Source organism: Schistocerca americana, chromosome 1 (genome assembly GCF_021461395.2).
Source record: "Schistocerca americana isolate TAMUIC-IGC-003095 chromosome 1, iqSchAmer2.1, whole genome shotgun sequence".
NCBI lineage: Eukaryota > Metazoa > Arthropoda > Insecta > Orthoptera > Acrididae > Schistocerca > Schistocerca americana.
In genome coordinates, this window is record NC_060119.1 from 933,051,392 (window position 1) to 933,073,554 (window position 22,163).

Below are 22,163 nucleotides of genomic sequence, written 5' to 3' on the forward strand. Positions count from 1 at the left end.
GTGCCGAGATATTCCGCTCAAGTGCGATAAATGCTGTGTCTGGGTGACGCAGAAGTTAACGCAACTGTCGAGTAAGCAGCACATCCCAGGTTCAACTCCTGGTCCAGCGCACATTTTCACTCGTCGTCGCTGATTCCGCATAAACTCACGTTGCAGCTGATATCAACAGTTCCTTCCCTTTCCTTTCTTTCTTCCCCCTCCACCTTAAATTTATATAATAATTAGTGTTTTTATGGGGCGAAATCTCAAAAATAAATTAGGAAAAGATTTAGGAAAGTGTTTGGGGCTTGAGACTGTGACGTTTTAGAACAGGTAATTAATATTGAGCTTACAGTGTAGCTACGTCATAAGGTGCTGCTACTCAGTGTACGGTGCACGCCACAGCATTGAGAGGTATTAGGGGCCGGCAAGTTCATTGCCTTCATTAAATCGTGCCACTGACTCACCTCTTGCCCACCGGTCGCTTGCGCTTGGCCTCAAATGAGTTGCTATCGGGCAGAGAACGCCAAAGTAAGCATTACTCTAAAGTAAGCACGCTGCGTGGTGCAACCGCTTCCCCTCGACTCGTCGTGGCGCCGCGCCAGCCGGGCTGCCACGCAAAACCCACTAAGTCAGCCGCCTGCCACAGTGGCGCCACCCATAGGCCCATTCACAGCTCTGAGCCGAGGGTGCTGTCTCAAGAATAAAGTTTCTCTTAAGTCCTCCACTGGTTTAGATTTTCGCTGAGAAGTAAAACAATATCGTTAAAAATCCATCTACTAAACCTAAATGGAATGAACTCTGCAGACGGCTAAAAACACTTAGGAATGAAATCTTGAGGGGCAGCAAAATCCACGGTGCTATCTATAAATAATTCAGAATAATATGAAGGGGCTGCACTCCGACTCTTCTTCACTGGTAAGAAATGGTCTTCGGTCAACGACTTTGCTTATAAGCGAACGTTTTTATGAAGTAATACATACTGCAACAGTCACTCGCTGCTAATATTTTATTTGCATGACGCTTTCCGGCAACATGCTGGCATAATCGGGTGCATTTACAATTACTTTTACACTGCAGTTAGTATGAAGTGAGGTTAGTTTCCTTTGCTTAGTGTGGCAGTGAAATTATGTGTCGAAAAAGACGCCTGTTCGGGAAGATAAATCCGTTATAGTGTGTATGTTATGTGATGAGCGTGATTAGTCGTCTTGTAAGTGTATTTAATTACATTTTTGTTGATAATTTCGTTGTCTGGCACACAGAGCACAGTAACAAGTACAACACGGCTTAACACATTCACAATCATTTATTTACGTCAGTCCAACGAGCCTTAAAAGCTAAGGTAAACTAGTTTCTATTGCTAAAACAGTAGTATTCAGTGAAGATCAAACATTTATGTCTATATTTAATTATGTCATGGTAAATATTAGGTGAGTAGTTACTAAACACATTTTTTTCACCACATAACCTCACCGGCACACACAGCAGATGAAACTAACCTCATTTCATATTAATTACAATGTAAAAGTAACTGAAGTGCATTGATGATGGCAGTATGCTGCCAAAACGTTTCATGTTAATAAAATATCAGTAACAAGTGACTGTTGCAGTATATATTATTTCATAAAAATCTTACAATACAGTCATAGCCCTCAAATAATATCCATTTAATACGATAAATTTAAGCATAGGTAACAGACGTTTCCGACATATCAAAACCTGTCCTGATTTATATATATATATATATATATATATATATATATATATATATATATATATATATATATAGACTACACGAAAGAAACACTATGTCAAAATTTTAGTTGTCGAGACATATTGCAAGTATTTTTTTAACGTTGAAAATTGCCAAATTAGTTACCCAGCTGGAGGAATATACAGCCCTACCGTAGTTGTAGCAGACAGCTCATGTGCAACCTGGAAGGTGCTTAGCCTTGATTGAATGCGCATCGCTGAACAGATAACACAGTCCAACGTGTAAAGCGAATTTCGTTTTCCGTTGATAGTTTCTCTGACACAGTTGTTTACAGTTACTATTCCCTCGAATTTGCAACTCGTTTAATATCCGTAATAATTATCAGACGCCTTTGCGATACCGCTAAGTGTCAAGAATGGAGATAAAACTGAATTCATTTTCTTTGTGTTCTCCTCGTATATGCTCGCTAATAGCATCTGTCTTTGTGCCCGTTCCAGAGTTCAACAGTAATGTGGAATCCAATCAATGTTTCCAACCTTGTAAAGATGAAATACGAAGAAAGTGGTAAGCAATAAAAATCACCTACTTCTCTTGAAAACGTACCTGTGTGCAATTTCTTAGTTCTTATCTTGGACACTTAGCTAGAAATTGAGGAAACATTAGAAGATACAAGAAATAACTCTAACGATTCCGTGAAATGTGGTTCGAACTATGACTGGTATGCTAATTAAAGACAGAACGAAAATACAGTACCCTCCTAGCCTAAAGAAAACATTATATTACTAGCTTTCATTAACAAAGAAAGGCTGTAATTTTTTTGGTTAAAAGGAGGGAGAAAGTACTTGAAGGTAAGAACTGTATAAAGCCATTTTGGTTTCGTAAAAGATGAACGTGAAGTGTATAAATGGAAGAAAGTTTTACATGAACTACGAAAAATACGCCAAAATGAAACTCGCAAAAATGTGAAAGAATAACTATTCTAAATATTTATTACCGCTCGTAACAGTCAGTGCCCCGTTATCGAAGTACATCTACAAGACAACGCTTTCTGAATTGCCAATGAGATAAACATTACTGATTTACAGGCTTCTTCGACCTAATCAAACAGATTTAGAACAGCGCACACTCCGCTACAGAGCGAGAAAATCTCATTCTGGAAACATCCCCTAGGCTGTGGCTTAGCCATGTCTCCGCAATATCCTTTCTTTCAGGAGTGCTACTTCTGCAAGGTTCGCAGAAGAGCTTCTGTGAAGTTTGGAAGGTAGCAGGCGAGGTACGGGCAGAATTGAAGCTGTGACGACAGAAATCGTGAGTCGTACTTGGGTAGCTCAGATGATAGAGCACTTGGCCGCTAAAGGCAAAGGTCCAGAGTTCGAGTCTCGGTCCGGCACGCAGTTTTAATCTACCAGGAAGTTTCAAACGTCAATATTCATTGAAATTTTCTTTAATCGTTTTTCAAGTTCGTGGACCACTTAATTTTTTTTTTCACGTGTACTGTTTGCAACAGAGAATTTCGTAGAATGGGAAATAGTTGTGATTAATATCAACTTCAAGTTTCGTAAATTTGAAAATAATTCAGTAATAATTCAGCATAGGATTTTTTTATTAACATAACCTATAAGTTTCTTACTGCTATATGTAAACTGGTTGTGTCAATGGACGCAAGCTGTGATCTTTGTGAAATATTTACTTTCTTTGTTTACTCCGCTAAGGTGACGTTTTAATTGGAACATAGTTTTTTAAATATTTACTTTGGCCTTTTGGATAGTGTAGCCATTAATAGTTCTGTAGGAACATTACATTCTGCCGTCTTGTTTCAAAGCAACCATCATCAAGCTACCTTTTGGTGTGGATGTTCTATCTCACTCCAGAAAAGAAATTAATTTTTTTGCAAATAACAGTATGGTTTGCTGGAAATACAAATTTGTTCCTTTGACACACGAATACTTTTATTTACAGCAAATCCATCATTTCATTCTTCAGCTATCTCTGTTCTTCATGCTGAACAATTTAGTTCTGTGTACAGGTGTGCGTGTGTGTGTGTGCGCGCGCGTCTTTTTTTTGTGTGTGTGTGTGTGTGTGTGTGTGTTTAAGTTTGTTGTCAAGAAGACTGTTTTCTTATTATCATCGATGCAAAATGTTCCACTGCTCTGTCCTGCGGTACGTAGAATGCTATTCATTACTTACAGCGTTAGTTCGTGACGCACTGAAGTAGTCGCGCGTGTGTAAAAAAAATAATACAGATAGAGTACACGGTAATACTTTTTTTTTTTCAAATTTTATACTTCACTGCGCTTGCAGTGGTCATTCCACGGTTGATTAAGATGTTTTCATGTCGTAGAATTCACTTGTGATTTGCAGATATGTCGGCTTACACTCTAGCGTGGGCCTGCCTCGAGATGACTGGGTGTTTGTGTTGTCCTCCTCATTTCATCATCATCCAGGAAAGTGGCGAAATTGGGCTGAGCAAAGGTTGGGAAATTGTACGGGCGCTGATAACCGCGCCGTTGAGCGCCCTGCAAACCAAAACATCATCATCATCATCTAACGTGGGACTCGAAAAGTATTGGATTATAGTGAAAAACACGTGCAGCGCGCTATGGCGTCACAGAGAAAATGTGCTAAACTACTAGTAACCTTCTTGGTTGGCACATCGTTGTATGCTAAATAAACGACACATGCGCAAGGTACAAGTAAATTAAGCGGTATCAAAACATTTTGATCAACTTGAACAATTAGTTATTGTTTCCTTTTAGAACATCGTCAAATCTGAATAAGGTAGATACTTAATAAAAGTTAGAAGTCACTGATGATGGCATAGGAGAGCAATATCATGTTTCGGTAGAGAATTCGAAAACACTGTGTGCTTCGTAAAAACAGATGTACTCCATTGTTGTCACTATAGTGTGTCATTTAAATACCTATATGTTTATTAATGAACTGTTCTGGGAAGTGAAATAGACACTTACATTACACGATACTACTGGTATTACCACATGTCTCAGGATTGTCCGGAGATCGTGAGCAGCTTTGTTACTGTCGTATAGCTTTGTTACTGTCATATAGACAGACACAGTCATATAGAAGGAATAAGTAGACCAAACTAAGGCTAGGAAATATCTCGATAACAAGTAATTCTTAACAGTTGTACGTTAGGGTAGATATTTCTGTCAGTTCGCAGTGAATGACTGAAGAAAGGAAAGGAAGGAAGGAAATTAGCGCTTAACGTCCCGCCGACGAAGGAATTTTCTGAGAGAGAGAGAGAGAGGGAGGGAGAGAGAGAAAGAACACAGAATTGGACAGGACAAAATGGGGAATGAAACCGACATTCATCTAAATCAGTTTAAGAAAAACACGGAAAACTTTGATCTGAAAACCCAATTGTCGTCGCAGTGCTATGTCTTCCTTTCTCACGAACTGCCATCGTCGTCAGAATCGTACACAGTGGTTACAAAAGTGACTGGAATCTTACTTCATTTAAACTCGCAAACATCACTCACATATTAAATCACTTCAATGCTATGTTTAGCACCACACATACACACAGCTACGTCTCGAGAGTAAGTATTGCCGCAATCTGAACGTCTGGTGTGTATAATGCAGCAGACGAATTGCTCGATATCTCTAACAAAAGGTGAACACCTAGTGTGTATAGTGTGCACAACAGAGCAATGTCTAAGACATGCTCGAAGTGTGTAAGACTAAACCTGTCGGAGACCCAGTTCATCACAGGCAAGGCAGATTGTAAGGTCGTATGTAGGTGTCTTCATCGTCATTGTGCTGTTTCGGGAAGTATTTCCACAGGGTGTGAAATTTATACTACTGAACCTGCACTACTGCGATGTAATCCAGACGGCACGTATACTGCAAACCCTATGTGGGTAAAGTTAGCAGTGAGTACAGTTAAGATGGTTAAGCCAAACAAGTTTAGCAACTGCCATACGCTGTATTCAATCGGCTCCTCAGTGCGCATGTACCCCAGTAGCTCGCATTAGAGATTAAGTACCTGGCACCTCGTAACAATCTCAGCACAAGGTCTCACTTATCTAGCGTCTTTACTGTGCATTATAGCAAAACAAAAACTTTCGCATAGCCCTCTGCTCCTGCTGTCCACATCTGGAATAAGCTACGCTGCACTCAGCGCACATGCCAATGCCCCTTTGCCGTAAAGAAATATCTGAAGCACTTCTTTTTGTCAACCTCATAGCCTTTTACTAAAAAATAAACATGTGTGGCCATTTTCATCTGTCACGCAGTTAAACGAGCGCTCCTACCACCTCCCGTTTACGCTTCTTTCTCCTGTCCCCTCTATGTCAGTAAGTCCTCTTTCTTTCCCCCTCTCTTCTCTTATTGTGTCGTATCACGTTCGTCTTTGTTTCACCTCCTCCCGAATGCGAGTGCTGTGTCTCAGTAACTGCGCCACACCATGACAAAAGCTAACAAACGGAAGTACCCACAAAATTTCGCTCTTGGACGACTGAAAACTGTTTATAATGACTACCAGTAATTGGTAAAGTCACCCATAATGTCAGGATCACATACAGTACAATTGTGTGTTGAGGTCTCTTTTGTTCTCTTTTTGTTCAATTTAGCTGCAGCGCTGAAGAGGTAAATGAGAGGAAAACACAGTGCACTCTGTGAAAGGCACAGCATTTAGCTCAGAGCATGTAGTTACTGTCCTGCTGTTTTACTCAAATGGTTAATTGTAGAGTTAACTGGTATAATCTTCACGTGCTTGGAGGACAGGTTAATTTCCTTGTTTCGCTGTGCTGAAAATTCATTAGTGGGTTCAAATATGACGTTTTCCTGTAGAGCAGCCTTTACCAAACTAATGTGAGTGGTCGTCTGAAGTACAGTACATACCGTAGCTTGTGTTATTTGGAAACAAGACTTGTAGGAGTGAGATGGCTGAGCTTCTCCAAATTATTGACTTTTCTACAGTTTTAGAAATCGGAGTCTCTCCTACAAGTTTCACAAACTTTTGAAAATGACAAGCTCTGTAGCGCAAGACCTTGTTACAGCTTGTCGACAAAAATGAGTCATTTGAAATATTTATGTATTATCGCTATCCAGCATAATTAATTCAGTTTTCATTCTTACTTACTTTTAAAAGTTGTGTATAATTAAATCTCAATAAATATGCTTTGAAGAATTAACATACATATTTAACAATACGATAAGTACACAAAGAATTCTTGCTATTAAACTGCTGTTAACTGTAACTGTCTTCAGCTGATTACGCATTTGTTGTTTGTTATCTCTGTAAATAAGGAACATCAAATGACCTAGAAAACAACTTTGTGGCTTGCAGCACTATTATTTCAGCTTCGATGGCATTTGATACCATTAGCTGATGTAAGCTCCACAGCACTCTTTTGTCATTAGTCTTCTGACTACTTTGATGCAGTCCGCCAAGAATTTCTCTCCTGTGCCAACATCTCAACGTAGCAATTACAAGCTATGTCCTCATTTATTTGCTGGAGGTATTCCTTTCTCCTCGCCTCAGTTTTTACTCTTCCTCTACTGTTTTTACGCTCTACAGTTCCCTCTACTACCATGTAAGCTGTTCCCTGATATCTTAACACATGACATATCAAATTGTCCCTTCTTGTCAGTATTTTCTATACTTTCCTTTTCTCACCGATCCCGCGGAAATCGTCCTCATTCCTTATCTTATCAGTCACTAATTTTCAGCATTCGCCTGTAACACAACATCTCAAATGCTTTGATTCTCTTCTGTTCCGATTTTCCCACAGCTCGTCTCTCGCTACCATACAATGCTGTGTTCCAAACTTTCATTCATAGGAATTTCTTCTTCAGATGAAGGCCTGTGTTTGATACTAGCAGACTTCTCTTTGTCAGGAATCCCTTTTTTCCAGTGCTAGACTGTTTTCATGTCCTGCTTGCTCCGCTCATCACGGGATATTTTGCTGCACGGGGAGCAGAATTCCTTAACTTCGTCTAATTTGTGGCCCCCAAATCTGATGTTAAGTCTCCCACTTTCCTCGTCTCTGCTACTTCTCATTACTTTCATCCTTCTTCGATTTACTCTTAGTCCATATTGTATTAACATCACCATTTAGGATAGAGAAAGTTTTGTGCAATATTCTGAGCACAAGTTACAGCCAGGTGCGGGCCAGATTGCAGTGAGTTATGGAGTTATGCATGTTATGCATACCAACAGCTGCGAAGTAGAATAGAGGCCACAGGGCCGTCAAATTGTTGAAAGAGTATACGTAGCGGTTTTGCATGTCGCAAATCACAGGCAGAAGGGGCCCACTGGCCAACCTACCGGGCTGGCCGTTGTGGCCGTGCGGTTCTAGGCGCTTCAGTCTGGAGCCGCGTGACCGCTACGGTCGCAGGTTCGAATCCTGCCTCGGGCATGGATGTGTGTGATGTCCTTAGATTAGTTAGGTTTAAGTAGTTCTAAGTTCTAGGGGACTGATGACCTTAAGTCCCATAGTGCTCAGAGCCATTTGAACCAACCAACCTAGCGTGTTATGAGTATGTGACGCGAAGCGGCGCATAGGGCAAAACAGAGGCGCACAGCCGCTTATAAATAGATGCTGGTATCTAACGAGATTCATTTAAGTGTGGCAGCTCTCCTGGATGGGTGGGCGTGTCACACCACCAGCTACATGCAGCAGCAGATGGGGCGCCAGCATTCCTGTCCTTGAGGGATCGCTGGTTCGACCCTCTGAGGCTGATCCGGCGTCTGGAGCCAGCCAGTGGCGCGCCACTCCACGGCTTGCTGCCGTGGGCAGTTGTCCTGGCTTCCAACACACGCCGGAGGCATCCCAAGGCGAGGGCCATAGATTCGGACTCCAGATCGGAGATGCTTGTTGTCGCCGTGACCTTAGCCACGCTGGCGAGAAGCGCGCTGCTGGCCACCTGACGAGCCTTCTACCTCTTCCCGCTACCTTTGGTGTTGCTGTTACATTCGGTGGCAGAAGTTGCCACTACAATAGGAACAAAATGTTTAAGATTTTGTTCGACACAGGGGCACAAGTGTCACTGGCTACTAGGAATATAATGGGACAAAGGAAGCTAGACCATCCACGGGAATATGGGATAAGGAGATCACACTTTTGGGGTCGGTGACAGTTGACTTCCGAATAGAGAAAGTCCGATTTAATGCATGCATGGAGGTAGTACCATGGGTAAGCGGAGGCTACGACATGATCCTAGGACTAGGTTTCTTGCATCAACATCATACCAAAATTGACCTTTGACAACGAACTGTGGAACTTGGTGGAATGTTATTCGAGCTAGGGGAGATTGTTGTCAGTGTAGAACTGCCACGAGGGGCATTCAACATAATGAACAAACCAACTGAGCTTCGTACATTAGCATTAAGGCTTAATTCGATTGAGTTTGTGTCTAGTGTCACCGAGAAGTCGCTTTGGGTAACTGTGGAGTCAAATCTGCCTGTGGTTACAGTAAGTGTTATTGGACCTTTGGAGGATAATAAAGTTTTGGGTCCATTGGGTTGTTTTGCGAAACATAGTGTTGTACGCGTAAAGGAGGGGAATGATGGGCGAGTAGTCCCCGTGAACGTGGATAATTTTAGTGCTGCAGACGCGAATTTGAGGAAAGGGGTTTTAGTAGCAAACCGGGATTTGCCAGATGACAAAGACTGGTATTTGAGAGGTAGGTGAAGCGATCAACCACTAACTGCCGTTAGAACTGCATTGCATGACAAAACTAAGCATTTGAAATAAGGAGAAAGACAGCATATGGAAGAATCATTGTGGGGATTTAAGGAATCGTTTTTTCCACAAGAGCTGTTAACAGCAATTCCATTAGTTCAACACAGGATACCAACAGGGAATGAAGCTCCTGTTTACCATAAACCATACAGAAAACCGAGGTATTTGAAGCTGATTGTGGAGGATTTCATTGATCAGCAGCTTGCGGACACTATTACAGAGCATAGTAATAGTTGCTGGGAAGCGGGCATTGTCGTTGTGCCTAAAAGATCTGTTGATGTAACTAAGAAACACAGGTTCTGTTGTGAGTACCGAGACCTCAATAATAAGACAGTAATGGACGCAAACCTCATTCCAAACATATCAGGGTCTTTGGATCACTTAGGACAATGCCAGTACTTTTCTACGATAGATTTGACAAGTGGTTATCATCAGTTAGAGGTGGCTCCAGACGAACGTCCAAAAACTCCTTTCTCTACTCCTAGAGGCCATTACCAGTACATTAGAATGCCATTCGGTTTTAAAAACGCTCTGGCAACGTTTCAGAGGTTGCTAGACAGTGTCTTGAGGGATTTGAAATCACAGCAGTGTCTGGTCTATTTGGATGACATTATAGTGTTTTCAGGTTGTATGGAGCAATATAGTCAGCCGTTCAGGGAAGTCCTTATGAGGTTAAGAGCAACTCGTTTGACGTTGAGCCTGGAGAAGTGTCATTTTGCATAGGAAGAAGTAAAATATTTGGGTCATATCATCAGTAAGGATGGAGTGCGAACAGATCCAAGGTTGGTACAGGCTGTAAGGGATTTTTGGGAACCGAAAACAGTTAAGGCTGTGCAGCCATTCATCGGAATTTGCAATTTATACCGAAATTTCGTGAAGGGTTTTGCAGATTTAGCACAGCCGTTGACGCGATTGTTACAGAAGGGTGTGAAATTTGAGTGGACAGAAGAGTGTCAGAAAGTGTTTGACAAACTGAAAGAAGTGTTAACATCAAGTCCGGATCTTGTGTTCCCACATTTTGAAAAGGAGTTCATACTAGCAAATGATGCATCGAATCAAGCATTAGGCTGTGTTCTTAGTCAGGAATCTGATGGAAAAGAACATCCTGTAGCCTATGCGTCTAGGCAGTAGAATGCAGCAGAGAGGAATTACTCAACAACTGAAAGGGAGATGCTTAGCATAATCTGTGGAATCACATATTTTAAATGTTATTTATATGGGAGAAGCCGGCCGCGGTGGCCGTGCTGTTCTAGGCAACACAGTCCGGAACCGCGAGACTGCTACGGTCGCAGGTTCGAATCCTGCCTCGGGCATGGCTGCGTGTGATGTCCTTAGGTTAGTTAGGTTTAAGTAGTTCTAAGTTCTAGGGGACTGATGACCTCAGATGTTAAGTCCCATAGTGCTCAGAGCCATTTGAACCAATTATGGGAGAAGATTTCGTGTAGTGACAGATCATGTTGCATTGAAGTGGTTGTTGGCGTTGAATGATCCGTCCACTAGACTCGCTAGATGGGCTATGAGGCTCAGTGAATTCGACTATGAGGTGGTGCACAAGCCTGGGAAGAAGCACGGTAATGCGGATGCACTAAGCAGGAAGGTGGCAAAAGTGGAAGTCATAGGTTATGACCTAGCAGTACAGCAAGAATTACAGAAAGCAAAGCGGACAACGATTGTAAGTTGTATCGGACACAGCCACAGTTTAATATGTACGGCAGTCTTCTGTGCAGGGAAACGAAGTTAGAGCCAAGGGTAGTAGTGGCAGCGCAGCTGAGGGATGACATTTCAAAGGAAGCGCATGGTCACATGTTATCTGGTGATGGAGGGTGTAGAGTGCCGAATAGGAGAGTGGCGGAGAGGTGTTGGTCGATAGGTAGGAAAGTAGATGTGGATCAGTTTGTCAAGAATTGTATACCATGTGCGCAGAGAGCAGATCTGAGCCGGAAACAGATACAGCTACAACAACTGTTGGAAGTGACATGTCCATTTTCTATGTTGGGGATTGATATTTTAGGACATTTCAGGCGAACGCCATCGGGGAACAGATTCGTCCCGACAATAATAGACTATTTTTCGAGGTATGTGGGGATGATGGGTATGCCAAATCAACAGGCAGCAATGGTCACACAAGTGTTAGTAAACAACTGGATTTTGAAGTTTGGTGTACAGGCGACAATAATTACTGGCCAAGGGACCAACTTAATATCAGATTTAATGAAGGAACTGTGTAAACTGTTGAACATAAAGAAGTTGAGGACGAGCACGTTGCATCCACAGGCCAACAGAAGGACAGAACGGGTACACAGAACAATCAGGAAGATGCTGAGTTTTTATGTGGATTCTCATCACCATCAATGAGGTGGGTATTTGAAGCATATTGTATGCATATAAAATTCAAAAGTCCATACAAATACCGGTTTGTCTTCATATAGGGTAGTGTATGGGCGAAGATGCCATCACCGTTTGATTTGATGAAGCTACAGAAAAGAAGGACCAGTGAATTTGTATGTCAATTCGCAAGGACAATTCGGAATGTTTGGAAACGGGTACAAAAGGCGAATACAAAGGCTTTGGAAAGGCAGGAAGACCCAGTAAAGTGGAAAGGAAGTTTACCGCAGTATAGAGTGGGGCTATGGGTAATGCTGTCCAGCCCCTATACGCATAAAAGGAAAACGAAGAAGTTCCTCACGAGGTATCAAGGACCATACCAAGTTGTTGAAACCACATCCCCCGTTAATGTTAAGCTTCAGCTGCCAACTAGAACAACGATAGTACACGTTGGGCGGTAACGACCATTTAAGGGTTGCCTGGATGTGATTCCAGGCGTATCACAGGAAGGAAAGATGAAGAAAGAAAGAGTGAAGAGAGGTGCTAAGCACAGAGAAAACCAGGAAAATAGAGTACATCATGAAGTACCATATGATTTGTGATCCAGAAAGTAGTAGAGTATTCGCAGAAGCGAAACGTATAGAGCTCTAGCGGTGCGGAATTGTAATCAATGGAACTAAGTGTAACATAATAGGACCAACCTTCCACCTGCCAGCATCAATTTCAGGAGTCACGCAATTGTATGTTACACAGCCACAGCTGTACTGGCCAGAAACCACTTTAGAGTTTTGGCCAAGGCAGAACCTGACCCTGTTAAATCAAACTCTGGAAATCCATACACCAGTTCATTTTAGAGCAAGAGGGGCGCATATCAGCTGAAGAACTTGCGCAACATGTCACTCAGTATAGGGGAAGGCAACGGCAAATAACGATCATTTTGTGCACCTCTGTGCCGTGTGTCATCGCAGCTTTAACTTTATGTGTTATTTTCTTTCTAATCAGGCGCAGAGCTAATTCCAAGAGGGAATCAAGGGTAGTCCAAGTCCCAGAGGATTGGTTACCGAGGGCATGAGACGGGTAGGAAAGGGGTTGAATGAGCAGTGGTCGTCCAGTAAGGAATTTTTACGTTTTGTTTCATGTCATGGTTTTAAGGGGCACTAGACCACATTTAAGTTGTCTAATAGTAAGGAAATATGCCATAGGTGCCGACCAAAACAAGTTAAGAGCTAGTTAGGGGTCGACCCGGGGACCAGGTCTTTCCAAAGAAGGGAGTAATCCAGCGGCACCACCGTTTAGGATAGGGAAAGTTAGTTTTGTGCAATATTCTGAGCACAAGGTTACAACCAGGTGCGGGCCAGATTGCAGTAAGTTACGCATACCAACAGTTGCGAAGGAAAATACAGACCATAGGGCCGTCAAATTGCTGAAAGAGTATATGTAGCAGTTTTGCATGTCGCAAATCACAGGCAGAATGGGCCTACTGGCCAACCTAGCGTGTTATGAGTACGTGACACGAAGCAGTGTGTAGGGCAAAATAGAGACACACAGCTGCGTATAAGTAGGTGTGGGTTTCTAACGAGATTCATTCAAGTGTGGCAGCTCTCTTGGATGACGGGGCATGTCACACCACCAGCTACATGCAGCAGCAGATGGGGCGCCATCATTCCAGTCCACGGTGGGTCGCTGGTTCGACCCTCTGAGGCCGACATGAGGTCCAGAGCAAGCGAGCGGCAGGTCACACCACAGCTTGCTACTGCTAGCAGTCGTGCTGGCTTCCAACACACACCGGAGGCATCCCGAGGTGAGGGCCACAGGTTCAGACTCTGGATTTCGGGCGCTTGTTGTCGCTGCAACCTTAGCCACACTGGTGAGAAGTGCGCAGCTGACTGCCTGCGGCTCACACTGAGCGGCCCTGAGTCAGCAGGGACGCTGACTTCTGAGTCAACTGCCGGCATCCTGACGATGCCACAACTCGCTGTCGTACAAGGCCGACACACAGCAGTGCGTGTACAGGCTGCTGAGGCAATTATGCCACGCCAAGCCATTTCACAGACAATGAAGTGGTGTCCTCAGCATTGCGGGACCCAGTGACGCAGATCGAGAGGAATGGGAGCACTGTAGTTGGAAACAATAAATCTCTTGGAAAGCTCAGACGAGTCTTAATGCAGTGCCTTCTAACTCTTCCCACTACATTTGATGCTGCTGTTACATTCGGTGGTAGAAGCCACTACAATATTCATTACTCGTTAGACTGTTCATTCCATTTAACAGATACTCTAATTTGTCCTCACTTTCACTGAGGGTAGCAAAATCATCAGCGAATTTTATCATTGATATTCATTCACCTTGAATTTTAATCCAACTTTTGAACCTTTCTTTTATTTCTGTCATTGCTTGTTCCATGTGCAGATTGAACAGTATGGACGAAAGACTAAATCCCTGTCTTAAATCCTTTTTAATCCGAGAACTTCGTTCTTGAGCTTCCAGTTTTATAACTCCTTCTTGGTTCTTGTACTGATTGTACATTACCTATTTTTACCTACATTTTACCTCCATTTTTCTCAGAATTTAGAACATCTTGAACCATTTCCCGCTGTCGAACGCCTTTTCCAGGTCGACATATCCTATGAACGTATCGTGATCGTTATTGGGTCTTGTTTCCATTATCAATCGTAACATCACAACTGCCCCTCTGATGCCTTTGGCTTTCCTATAGCCAAACTGATTGTCATCTACCAGATCCTCAGTTTTCCTTCCCTTTCTTTTGTATAACATCCTTATCAGTAAATTGAATCCATGAACTGTTTAGCTGACTGTGCGATGATTCTCGCACTTGTCGACTCTTCCCCTTTTCTGAGTTGCGTGGATATTTCCGAAAATTTGATGGTACATCGCCAGTCTCATACATTCTACACACCAATGTGAAAAATTGTTTTGTGCCACTTTCCCTAATGATTTTAGAAATTCCGAGGGAATGTTACATATCTCCTTTTCCTTATTTGGTCGTAAGTCGTCCAAAGATATTTTGAACTATGGTTCTAACACTCGATCCCCTACCTATTTCCTGTCGACTCCCGTTTCTTCTTCTATCACATCATCAGGTACGTCTTCCCCCTCATAGAGGCCTGCAATGTACTCTTTCCACCTATCCGCTCGCTCTATTGAATTTAACAGTGGAATTCCCATTGAACTCTTAATGCTAAAGCGCTTCCTTTTTATTTCACAGAGGCTGTTTTACTTTTCTGCATTTTGAGTCAGTCAATAATAATTTCTTTTCGATTTCTTCACATCTTTCATGCAGTCACTCCACCTTGCCTCCCTGCACTGCCAATTTATCTCATTCCTAAGTGATTTGTATTTCTGTATTCCTTAATTTCCCTGCACAGTTTTGTATTTCCTTATTTCGTCGACGAATTGAAGAATTTCTTCTGTTATCCATGGTTTCTTCCATATTTCCTCCCTAATATGCATGTTCTTCGTTCCAATTTCTGTGATTGTCCTTTTTAGAGCTGTCCATTCATCTTCAACTGAACTACCTGGTGATCTATACGTTATCGCAGTATCTATAGCCTCAGAGGACTTCAAGAATAACTGAATTATTCTCTATTACTGTATCTACAGCGTTAGAGTACCTCAAATGTATCTCGTCATTCCTTACTATTTCCGTATCTCACTTCTTCGCACATTGATGCTTCTTGATTAGTCTCTTAACCTTCAGCCCTCTTTTCTCGATGACTAAATTATGATCTGAATCTACATTTACTCCTGGGTGTGTCTTACAATCCATTATCTGATTTACGAACCAGGTGCCCGAAGCAGGATTCGAACCTGCGACGGTAGCAGTCGCGCGGTTCTGGACTGAAGCGCCTAGAACCGCTCGGCCACCGCGGCCGGCCCATTCACAACACACCCAAAGGCAACACAATAGGCACTAACAATCATAAAACAAACAAAGCACCGACATAAGCCATGACATCATATACCAAGACTCTAGTAACAAAGAAACATCGCTTCAGAGGAGAAGTCCCAAAGAACTTTTATTCTGAGACTCCTTCTCCCCAATGACACAGTGTATATTCTATACAGCATACTGTTCACAAGCAGTAACATATTATTCGTCCTTTTATGTGTAAAAAGAAATATGTTATCTTCTTTATGTAAAGCTACAATCAATGTATTTGATATATCAAATGTTTAACCACATATAAACTACGTCTAAAACTAAAAAGTAATGTGTTAAGTTATATAAGGAATAATGCACTCAAGTAGCAATGAACTACGAGTACATTCCATTTCTACTAATGCATGTACAGTTATAAGATTAGTCTTCATGTGAAGCTAAAATCCATGTATCCAGTTCTCAGTCAATATATAATCTGTACAACACTAGGTGTGAAGATATCGCATAGACTATACCACAACTACCAATAATTAGACAAAAAACAACTACTGAATATCATGTAGTGATTCGACACATAATGCTCTAAGTAAAATATCAATAAATGCTAACACAATAGACGTACATAAACACATATTATTTCAGGTGAGAATAGGTCGAGATACTGCCAAGACTTTTTCATCTGAAGTAGGTAGAAATAGGTTATTCTCAACCAACAAGCTAGTTAGACTATACTACACATTTAAATGTAGCGTATCACTTTCCTCTATGTATCGCAAATTATTTTTACTACAGTTATTATACTGCATTTTTTTGACATTTGCATGACATAAATTGTACTCTCCTCAACCAGGCAGAAATAAACAATATAGAACCACTTTAACAGTTGTAAGGTGTTAAATTCTCTGTAAACTTATAGATATTTTTATGTATTATGTTCTTTATATTATTTGAAATAGCATTAATAACTGCATACCTTGAAATAGGTACATATAATGAAAATTTTAAATTTTGACATATTATCCAAGACCATGAGCAATGTATCAATTATAAAGATGTACATATGAAAGAACGCTGTGAGGCAGCTATCTTGGAGGAAGAGTTTGCGTAACAAACAGCTTATGTTAGGTCACACAGTAGTAGACAGTTGTTGCTCAGCAGTAGCATGGGTTGTGCACCAAGGGCTGACAGTGTCTGTTGCAATGCTCCAGAATGGGCAGTCGCTTAGTATCAAACAGTGTAATAGTATCAAACATTGCAATAGTGTTGGTGTTGTCTGTTAATGATTTATGGAAGAAATAAGATTTGAAGTAAGATTGATTAAAAATGCTACAAATATTATTAAGGAATTTCGATGAAGAATCTTTCTACATATTTTTACATTGATCTACAATAAGGTAATCAATATTCATGTATTTATGCACTTTTGCTGCAGAATAAATGTGAATGAGACCAGCTTTGTATGCAATCCCAAGTTTTTATTGTAATTTTTTGTAAACATCATTTTTGCATAAATGTAATTTTTATATGGCTTAACAATTGCAAGTCAGTTTCACAATACAGTAAGATTTTAAAGTAAGATTTACAGTTATTCTCCTCAGTCATGTTCCGCCTCCCAATTCCAAATCTTTTTATTTAAACAAATTCTAAATGTGTCTCTGTCAAATACCTTGCATTTTGGTTTTTGCAACTGTAGTTGGTTTATTAGTGCTGAGATGTTACCCAGGGTGATACCAATTTACGGATTGTTGCACAGGAACCACTTTTGTACTTATTCAGATAGACAGTATCGTAGTAAGATCGAGTAGATCTGAATGTACTTACCTCTAATTTGTCATTATCGTGAGCACTCTGACTGCAGACCACAAGTGGCCCATTGGGACCATCTGACTGGTGTGTAATCCTCAGCTGAGGAAGCGAATAGGAGGGCTGTGTGGTCACTACACCACTCTCCCAGGCGTTATGATGGTTTTCTCTTACCGGAGCCACTACTGGTCAGTCAAGTAGCTCTTCAATTGGCATCACACGGCTGAGTGCACCCCGAAAAATGGCACAGTGCAAGGTGGCCCAGATTGCCATCCCTCCGAGTGTTGGCCACGCCAGACAGCACTTAGCTTTAATGATCTGGCGGGAAGCGGTGTATCCACTGCGGCAAGGCCGTTGCCTGTCATTATTGTGCACAGGTTTTAATTAGTTTGGGTTTGCTGGTATTGATTTCTTGCTAGTAGACAGATTTTTTTAAAACAGAGTCAGGTAAATATACAAATAGATGTAATCAGATATGCAGTGAGCACACCACTTGATGTAATTATTCTTTGCTAGGCATAGACATCACATCTTACTTTAGACAAAAAAGGAACCTTTCAGTTATAATACAATCAGTCTTAGGTTATGCTCTTCCTTGCATAGTAATAAGTGTAGTTAGGAATTTTGGCACTACACATATACTGATTTTTACTAATTTCTTTTCAACAGGTCAACAGCAAATTATTGCTCTGTTGTAATGTCATTTATTGTCTTTGTCTTGGTGACTGTTTGTCCATTGAATTTTATAACTGGGTATGCCACACAAGAAAGTCAACAGATAGTCGCATGCTAATGTAAAACTAATAATATGCTGAATGCACAGAATAACTTTACTCCATGGAAATGGATATTGATAATACTGCATTGCCGATTGTGCAGCGTACAGCAGACAAAGAATGCACATCATTAGTGCCTAATGAACAGATTTTCGGAAATGTGACATTATCCAGCAATGCGAACGATCAGACCGCACATTCCACTAGATCAGAAGCCACTGAAACACACCATTAAGTGTGCTAAACCTATATTCTGGACAAACAATCATACAGTGTCAGTTGTAATACGAATGAAACTGCAACATAGGTGTTGTAATGGTACTTGAATTACGTAACCATTACGGCAGCTCACCTGAACCTCTCGATACCAGCAATATTCTACTGTGTTTCTGGAAAGTAGTTAACATTTTTCTGAGACAACATTCAGATTTCATTTCATTTGTGATACATCGATATGATTATATTGCAATGTATTATTCTTATGTGTATTCTTTCTTTTGTCACTATGATCTTTGACGTACTTGTAACTCTGATTTTTGGGCGCGTAAGCGATTATTAGTTATTTAGTTAGAGAGTCGGACCTTGAGAAAGTCAAGTCTTGGACGTCATGTTGGAAAGACGCATATTGTAGCCAGTTTATAAAATGTGAACTTTAACAGTGAGGAACATGTTTTTACGTATGTTTTGTATTGTGAAGTGATGTTTTGTGTGTTACGTGATACTGCAGCAAAAGTAATAAAAAAGAAGTGTAACTTAAATTCGGAGTGCTGATTACTTTGTTACATCACCATTGTCCTGCAAAAGTGTAATCTTCAAGAATGGTTTGTGAAGAGCATCTACAAAACTTTTGAATATCACAGAATAAAACCTAGGCCTCTTTGCATCCGAGCTTGGAATCATCACCACCTAGATTTTCGACGATTGAGCCATGATTTTAGAACGCGACCTGCGTGGGAAACACGAAAAGATGAGTGCTTAGTTTATTCATTATTATATGAAATGACTATATTAACTGTGCTTTATTGACGCCTGCCACATAATAACTTTGTTGTTGCCCGAAAATGCAGTATTTAGCAGCGTGAGCAACACCACAATCATTATTAAATTTTGACCATTGTTGTGGTAGGGTTGTTAGAACGTGGGTGCTCTTGCCGGGATAGGCAGCACCAGATATTCAAAAGTTTTGTAGATGCGCTTCACAAACCATTGTTGAAGATTACACTTTTGCAGGACAATGGTGATGTAACAAAGTAATCAGCACTCCGAATTTAAGTAACACTTCTTTTTTATTACTTTTGGTGCAATATCACGTAACACACAAAACATCACTTCACAATACAAAACATACTTAAAAACATCTTCCTCACTGTTAAAGTTCACATTTTATAAACTGGCTACAATATGCGTCTTTCCAACATGACGACCAAGACTTGACTTTCTCAAGGTCCGATTCTCTAACTAACTAACTAATAATCGCATACGCGCCCAAAAATCAGAGTTACAAGTACGTCAAACATCATAGTGACAAAAGAAAAAATACACAGAAGAATAATAACATTGCAATTTAGATATATCGATGTATCACAAATGAAATCGAATCTGAACGTTGTCTCAGAAACATGTTATCTACTTTCCAGAAACACAGTAGAATATTGCTGGTATCGAGAGGTTCAGGTGAGCTGCCGTAATGGTTACGTAATTCAAGTACCATTACAGTGTCCATAGTCTACACAGTTGTGCACACAACACAAGATACATGTTTAAACACAGTAGATTTAGGACACATTACATCCGATTCTAATTCAAAGTTAAGTAATGATGTTTCCATGACTATGAATAAATCATCTCTCTTGCAACAAAATTTTCGAAGTACATCACTCTGTGAGGTTCAGACAGGAAAAATCCCTTCTTGATGATTGTTAAACAGTTGAATAATGGTATGAATGAACGTTTGAATCAAATATCTGAGAAACAAGAAACCGCAGCAAAACAGTTAACTAACACAGCAAAACAGTTAAGTGGCGAGATTAATCAGTCGCTCAGCAATGCAGTGACACCACCAAACAATTACTTGACGATATTCAATCAATCTCACAACAAATGAATGCACGTTTCACAGATCAAGAAAATAAACTTAATGAGCGCTTCACGCAACACATTGAAGCATGTAACACTCGTTACCAGCAGTTTACACAACAACAGGACGAAACTGTCAAACAACTTCGTCAACTATTAAATACAGAACGACAGGAAGATTGTATGAGACTTTTTGGTCAGGTTAAAAGTTATGTAGATAACAACATAAACACAGTTTCCGGCGAACTTAAAACTGTGCAAGGTACGAATATACATATCCAAGCCAATTTAAGTGAACCCAAAACAAAAACCAATACTCGTCTTCAAAGCACGGAAGACAAACACACAAAAGATTTAGAGACCATCACAAACATAATCGAGCAGCTATAACTCGAAAATGATTCCGTCGCATTTAAATCTGACATTGAGAACTTACAAAGAGCACACGCAAACTACAGAAATATATGACACTATATGTGACTGTAGGCTTTCCTGGCGTAAACTATTGATGAAGGTTTCTCGGGTCACCAGCCAGGTGGTAGCTTTGATATATCGCGAAGTTTCAGGAAGTGTCATACTACCCATCTTCGTACTTTACCACACCGAAATGTTGTTCATCTTGGAACGTTGCAGAGAAGGAAGTCCAGAGGCAACCATCACGTTTTTAATGTAAAAAAAATCATTGAGTAAACCTTGTCTTTTCTCCCTATTATGACGCAATATTTAGCATATGTGTCACAAATCGAAATGACATTTATTTCATTTACATAGAATTTCTACCTTAACATTTTTTGCATTATGTCTTATGCCATTAACATGTATTATCCATATACTATGTCCTTTTGATGTGTTACTATGGCCTTACTTACATTATGTTACCTAGAATTAAGACCCTTTTTCACAATGTGATATTTATTATTGCTGTACACTCATCCTCGTCATTTTTGTTCCAGACTTTGATGTGCTACGTAATTATACCAAGTGAGGTATTACGCCATTATTAAGCGCTAAATTCGCACATGGATCGCACCACCAATGAAAATAAGTCTTTAAGACAGAAACGCAGGAATATAAAACAAACGAAATGGTGCACAAATAATTCCTTTCATGAACTAATATTTTTTCTCTGGGTCCTGTAGAAAAAAAATACAAAGATAAAACACTACTCACTACATACCTTTTCCTTTGCTTACTATCCGTTCTTTTTAGCAGCCTGCAGGAACTAAGAAATTTGCCATAAAATACTTAGGTTAAGGTCATTAACGAAGATGTAGATATAAGGATGCTTATGATGTTTATTATGTTTTGCTGTGAGGATATTTATGAAATGAAACTAATATGCTGATACTATAAAGATTTTGCAAAAACAGACATAATGTCTTATGGGATAACAGCAATCAGTGATTTTATAATGTTACTTTAAATCCGTCTTGATTGCAAATTTTTTATTATTCATATGACCAGTTTCGGTTCATTCAGAACCATCTTCAGATCTGTAAAAATAATTATACTAATTTACTATTTCACGAAATCACATCTTTTTCATTCTGTCTAATCAACCTCAAATGTACCAGAACGTACCTGATATTTAAGTTACAGGAGTAACCCGTCCAATTCAGCAACTTTCACATGCTACGTCACATAAAATTGGTTGGCAGAGTGCACGTCATTTATATTAATTATAACACTATTACCGACAGGTGGCGTCTGGTACATTTGTTACATTCCATTTGCACATACTGTATTCAGTAGATCTTTTTTATATTAAAAATATTTAATTAAAATATGTAGATGTCAAAGCTAAAATCTGTACTTGTCAGGATTAAAAAACGGTAAAATTATCATTTTTATACGATCTAAAAGGCATAGGGCGATTTATA

General features: G+C 40.4%; 1 long non-coding RNA gene across 1 annotated transcript; it reads left to right on the top strand.

Moving 5' to 3' along the window:
- The first annotated feature begins 628 nt into the window (after positions 1-628).
- Positions 629-21,592, top strand: LOC124548031. Its single transcript, XR_006967696.1, has 3 exons — positions 629-897; positions 2,191-2,257; positions 21,237-21,592. It is a non-coding gene; the product is annotated as an uncharacterized LOC124548031 (long non-coding RNA).
- Positions 21,593-22,163: the final 571 nt, after the last annotated feature.